The sequence below is a fragment of the Mandrillus leucophaeus genome, unplaced genomic scaffold (assembly GCF_000951045.1).
Source record: "Mandrillus leucophaeus isolate KB7577 unplaced genomic scaffold, Mleu.le_1.0 Scaffold465, whole genome shotgun sequence".
Lineage (NCBI taxonomy): Eukaryota > Metazoa > Chordata > Mammalia > Primates > Cercopithecidae > Mandrillus > Mandrillus leucophaeus.
In genome coordinates this window covers 79015-85419 of record NW_012104976.1, presented here as the reverse complement: position 1 = coordinate 85419, position 6405 = coordinate 79015, and the positions used below count along the sequence as shown (strand labels likewise).

Here is a 6405-nt window from a genome sequence, read left to right as displayed (position 1 = left end):
ACAGAGAAGGCATTAAGTTCTCACTTCTGGCTTACCTAGAGCCTCGGTGCAAGCAGAAGGTGAAGAAAAAAGGACACTTCTCAATTGCCTGGTTGGGTCTTGAAGTCATGCCCAACACAGGGTCCCTTAGCAAAAGATTGGGAAACTTATTGGTTCTAGGCATTCAAGAAAATGTCTTTTCAATCATTAGCTGATCACTAAACTAATCAAGTAGAGACTTTCATGGCTACCTCATCCAAAGAAATCCTCCCCTAACCCCAAACAAATGACTGTTAAGTATAATAAATAATTTGAAATGGTTGCTATATATAAGCTCAGTATATAAAAAAATTAATTGTGCATAGTGTATTTCTTTGCACTAGCAATGACTAATTTAAAAATAAAAACTATAAAACAATGTTACTTACAGTAGAATCAAAGTAAATAAAATACTTAGAAAATTTAACAAAAGAAATGCAAGATATGTACAATGCAAACTACAAAACACATTGAAAGAAATTAAAGATGGCAATTATCCCCAAATTAATCCTCTAATCAATCACAGTCTTTACTAAAATTTCACCTTATTTTTAAAAGTAATATGATTCCTTTATAATTGACAGATAATTGCACATATTATGGAGGGAGAGTGTGATGTTTCAATTCATGTATACATTTTATAATGATTAAATCAGCATAATTATATCCATTACTTTGTAAATGTATCATTTCTCTGTGATGATAATATTCAAAATCTTCTTTTCTAGCTATGTTGATATATACACAACACTGTTATTAGCTGTAGTTACCTTATTGTGCAATATAGAACACCAAAACATATTCTTCCTATTCAACTGTAACTTTGTACCTGTTGACCCCACTCTCCTGATTCCCCCAGCCTTCTGCAGACTCTGATAACTATTCTATTCTCTAATTCTATGACACTAACTCTTTTAGATTCCGCGTATGAGTGAGGTTGTTTGTCTTTCTGTGCCTGACTTTGACTTTTTTCACTTGACATAATGTCCTCTAGCTTTATCTACATTTTTGCAAATGACTGGATTTTCTTCTGTTTTATGAATGAACAGTATTAAATTCAGTATTCACATGGGGTGTGTGTGTGTGTGTGTGTGTGTATGTGTGTATACATGTATTACATTTTGTTTATCCATTTATAGATGGGCATTTAGATTGATTTCATATCTTGGCTATTGTGAATTGCATTGCAGCATTGCAGTAAACTTGGGAGTTCAGGTATATCTTCCACATACTGATTTCATTTCCTTTGGATATATATGGAGTAATGCGATTTCTCGATCATATGGTAGTTCTATTTTCAATTTTTTGGGGGACGCTCCATACCGTTTTTCATAATGGCTATATTTGTTTACATTCCCATCAACTGTGCATAAGAAATCCTCCTGAATTTTTAAAAAAAGGATTGACAAGCTTATTATCAAATTCATATGAAAATGCAGAGAAACAAAAGTGACTATAATAATCTTGAAAAAGAACAAATTTGGAAGACTTCTTTCCAATTTCAAAACTTACTATGAAAACTAGAGTAACCCAACTGTGGTATTGAAATTAGAATAGACATGGATAGCAACGTTTCCATTTATGAAATGTTTTATAGAAATAAACCAATATATTTATAGTCAATTGATTTTTTTATGTGTGCCAAGAAATTCATTGGGCAACCAATATTACAAAAAATCTACGTTCATAGGAGACAGCTATTTTACCTAGTAGTAGGAATAAGTAGACTTCAAGAGATATGTTGTTGGAGTAGCAAGAGGTTATCAATTGATGCAAAGAGGGAAGCCAGATCAGTAATAGAACAATGGCATTAGGGTATAAAAGAGCCTCTCTCCTCATCATGAGCTCAGAAAAGGACAGGTACAGTCATTTATGCTTGAGAAATGCAACTTGAACCTGTGTCTCTGTAATTTCAGAACAGATAAGGAGAGACATAGGTTTGCATAAGTAGATTAGAGCCTGATTTGGAAGGCTATTCATACTGTGTAGGTTGTTCATGTCAATATTAAAAAAGAGAGGGGAAAATAAAAAGATAAAACAAGTCACCTATAATTCCAATTTCAACTGAAAGGCAAGTTATATTTGTATTTGAAAACTATTTATCACTAAAAAACCTATAATTATCTCACCCTACACTTTTGTACATGCTATTCTCTAAGACTAGAACATCTATTATTTTCCTCCTTTGCCATTCTCTTCAACTCTACCTCCCATTATCTTTCACTAAGCCAATTTATATAGGGCTGGGTTAAAATGCTGCCTTCTCTGTGAACCCTTTTCTGACTTCATGCGGTTAATTTCCCCTCTGGTGTGTGCCCACACAGAATTTGTACAGTTCTTCACTTTCACACATGTCACCTTGAACTGTAATCTATCTGATTTTTTCCCTAGAAATTCATGTTCTCGAAACAGAGATGACTAGGTCTTAATTATCTCTATATCTTACTGCCTACACTGCCTCTGATATATGAGAGATATTCAACAAGTTTTAGTTGAAAATGTGTGAATAAATATCCCCAATTAATTGAATCATTGGTTAAGACTATCGATCAGCTACTGCTCAATCTGTATATAATATGAAGAGAAAAACTTTAATTCTAATACTGTTACTTCCATTCAACACTAACATAAACAATTGATTATTTTACTTTGATTTAACTTCCTCTGCAACTGTTCCAGCCTTCTGTGATCCAGTCATGCCAGCTCTGCATATCATCTGATTACATGTATCTGATCAAAATATTATTTTTCAGAAATCATTTTCTGGGCATGATTTCTAATATAAGCACTGTGTGGTCTGTGTCTTCTGAAATAAATGGTTGAGGACATTGGCAAGCTTTTGTTGTCAATCTTACAACTAAAAAAAGATTGGTAAGCTCACCAAAATTTGTACCATAGCTGAGGTAGACTGATTCCATACAATAGGTGGAAGAAAAGTAGTATCAGGTCTAATTGGTTGAGTGTCAAATTTAAGTGCAGGACTTATTCGTTAGGTTTCTGCCTCGATGCTGTCTAACACTATCCGTGGAGTCTTGAAGCCTCTTACTATTATTTTGTGGCTGTCTAGGTCTCCATAACAATCAGGCAAGATGAATAAGAGACATCCAAATATGATAAGTCAAACTATCTCTTTTCACTGATGATATGATTCTGTAGTATATCTAGAAAATCCTAAAAACTCTGCAAAAACAGTTCTAGAACTAACAAACACATTCAGCAAAGTTTCAGGATAAAAAGCCAATGTACAAAATCAATTGAATTGCTATATACCAATAATATTCTAGCTAAGAGCCAAATGAATAACACAGCCCTATTTACAATAGAGAGAAAAAAATGAAGTACTTAGAAATACAGCTAACTAAGGAGGTTAAAGATTGATACAAGGAGAACTACATAATTCCACTGATATAAATAAAAAAAGGTTCAAATTTAAGAAGAAACATCCAAGCTCCTGTGTGTCAGGACTGAGGCAGATCCAGAAGAATCTATCCAGCACTTTGGGGATGAGCCAGTTTGATGGAATTCATTGGCATCATAAAATTCATTTTCACTGCTGGAGTAAGAGAACTCTGGGACTGTATTTGGAGACAAGTTCACTTCGCTTGGAGAAGTTAGAGTGCTACTCGGTGGTGAATGGCCACTGCCTGTACTATTTGGTGTAGCAGTCTGATGCTGTCCCAAGGTAGCCAACACAGGTCCTACTGGTAGGGAAGATGGACACTGCTGTCTTGACTTACACAACAGGTTCTGGAAGTAATACAATCTGGGAAGGCATTGTGCTGATCACAGGTTCCAAAGGACTAGGTTGATAGATTGCATCTACAGGATTAATAGTACTTATCATTCCATCTGCATGCTTCTCTGCATTACTCTCGTCTTTAGCAATCTGCAGCAACACAATGCAGTGTTTAGTTGATTCTACCATGCTATTTGTTGTTTCTTTGAGTTTCCAATTTCTTTCTCTGTTCATCTTCTTTGCAGTTTTGAAGCTTGTCATCAAAAAACTTTAATTGTTCAATCAAGATTTCTAAGTAATCACATCAGCAGCAGCTCAGGAAATAGTCTAAAACGTCCAGATACCACAGAATCACTTAATTATTCCATATCCAGTGGAACAAATGATGCTGACGTTTTCAATTCATATGATAGTAGAGATGATGATACGGAGGCAGGGTCCATGGCGGAGCACAAAAGCATTATCATGCATCTCTTTTCACAGGTTAGGCTTGCGATGGATCTTACTAAGGTTTATTCTTGAAAGAAGATCTCTTTTAGAAATGTATGCAGACTGGGACCTGTTTGTGTCCATTAATGACTAGAAGGATCACAAGAATTTCATAGTTCTGGTTGAGAAATGGTACCTCTCTGCCTTTCATGCAAGAAGGAAAGGAACAGTTGACAAAAAGCCATACTATCCCATTTTGGGCGAGATTTTTCAATGTCACTGGACACTACCAAATGATACTGAAGAGAACACAAAACTAGTTTCAGAAGGACCAGTTCCCTGGGATTCCAAAAACAGTGTAACATTCATGGCTGAGCAGGTTTCCTATCATCCACCCATTTCAGCCTTTTATGCTGAGTATTTTAACAAGAATATAAAATTCAATGTTTATGTCTGGACCAAATTAAAATTCCTTCAGATGTCAATTGAGGTGCACAACATAGGGCAGGGCTGTGTCTCATGTCTAGACTATGATGAACATTATGTTCTCACATTCCCCAATGACTATGGAAGGTCTATCCTCACAGTACTCTGGGTGGAATTAAGAGGAGAATGTTATATTAATTGTTCCAAACAGGCTAGAGTGCAAATATCATCTTCTACACTAAACCCTTCTATGCGACCAAGAAGCCCAAAATTACTGCTGAGATTTTTTTTCTCCTAATGACAAGAAGTCTTTTTGCTCAACGAAGGGGAATGGAATAGTGTGATGTATGCAAAATATGCAACAGGGGAAAATATATCCTTTGTAGATACCAAGAAGTTGCCTGTAATCAAGAAGAAAGTGAGGAAGCTAGAAGATCGGAACAAATATGAATCCCGCAGCCTTTGGAAGGATGTCACTTTCAACTTAAAAATCAGCAACTGAAGCAAAGCACAGGTTTGAATAAAAGAGCAGAATCCCAAGAAAGGAAAGAGAAGGAAATTCAGTGGGAGACAAGGTTATTTCATAAAGATGGAGAATGTTGGGTTTATGATGAACCATTACTGAAATATCCTGGTGCTGCCAAGCATTAGGTTTGAAGATGCAAAGTATATACCTGATGATCAGGACAGTAGGCATAATTCAGCAACAAGCAATCTTCCTTTAGGAGAAACCTGTTTACTACCTTACTAGAGTGGTTCCTATCTCAGGGATACTGGACTTTCTGACACAGATGAACAATTAAAGTGGGAAAAGTTTCCCTTTTCCCTCTGTGGCAGTTATGATTATGATATCAGTCCTGAGAATAACTTCAGGTTTTGAAAACAAGATAATGTCTGCTCCTTTTCCAAACCCCACACGTTGAAAATCATTTATAAATCCAAACCTGAAACTCTGCACTTTAGTACTGCTGTTAGATATACAACCTGTTTCTTAGTTCATATAATCTTGAGATACATACACACACACACACGTATATACACACCACATACCACACGCACATACACACACACACACACATATGCACATACACACACACACACATATATATATATATCTCTGATGCCAGATTTTTTGATAAATACTCTGCCTAATGTAAATATGTGTTCCTCAGAGTTGTTTTAGAAAATTACCACAATGTATTAAAATCAAATGTTAGGAAATGTCGTGGTCTTACCTACAATAACTTTTATTTTAGAGTCAAACTATTATTGTATCTAATCCTGGAAAATAAAAGAAACACCCATACACATAGATGAGAAGAATCAAAGTTGCTAAAATGGCCATACATCCAAACATCCAAAAGCAATTTACAGATTAAATGCTATTTCTATCAAACTGCCAACATCATTCTTCAGTGAATTAGGAAAAAAAAAAAAAAAACTTTTCTAAAATTCCTATATAGAACAAAAAAAAAACCCCAAAAAACCAAAAAAAACCAAAAAAAAAAAAAAAAAAAAAAAAAAACAAAGCCAGGGGAGGCATCACATTACCTGACTTCAAATTATACTAGAAGGCTACAGTAAACAACCCAGCATGGTACTGGTACAAAAACATTTGCATATACCAATGGAACAAAATAGAGAACCCAGACATAAAGCCACACACCTTCAACCATCTTATCTTTGACAAAGTTGACAAAATTAAGCAATGGGGAAGAATTCCATATTCAATCAATTGTGCTGGGATAACTGGCTAACGCAAAAGGATAAAACTAGACCCTTACCTTTCATGGTTA

The 6405-nt window shown here is 35.2% G+C and overlaps 1 pseudogene; it reads left to right on the top strand.

The window, feature by feature from the left end:
• Window positions 1-1822: 1822 nt before the first annotated feature.
• LOC105550136 lies at window positions 1823-5260 on the top strand (annotated as a pseudogene).
• Window positions 5261-6405: the final 1145 nt, after the last annotated feature.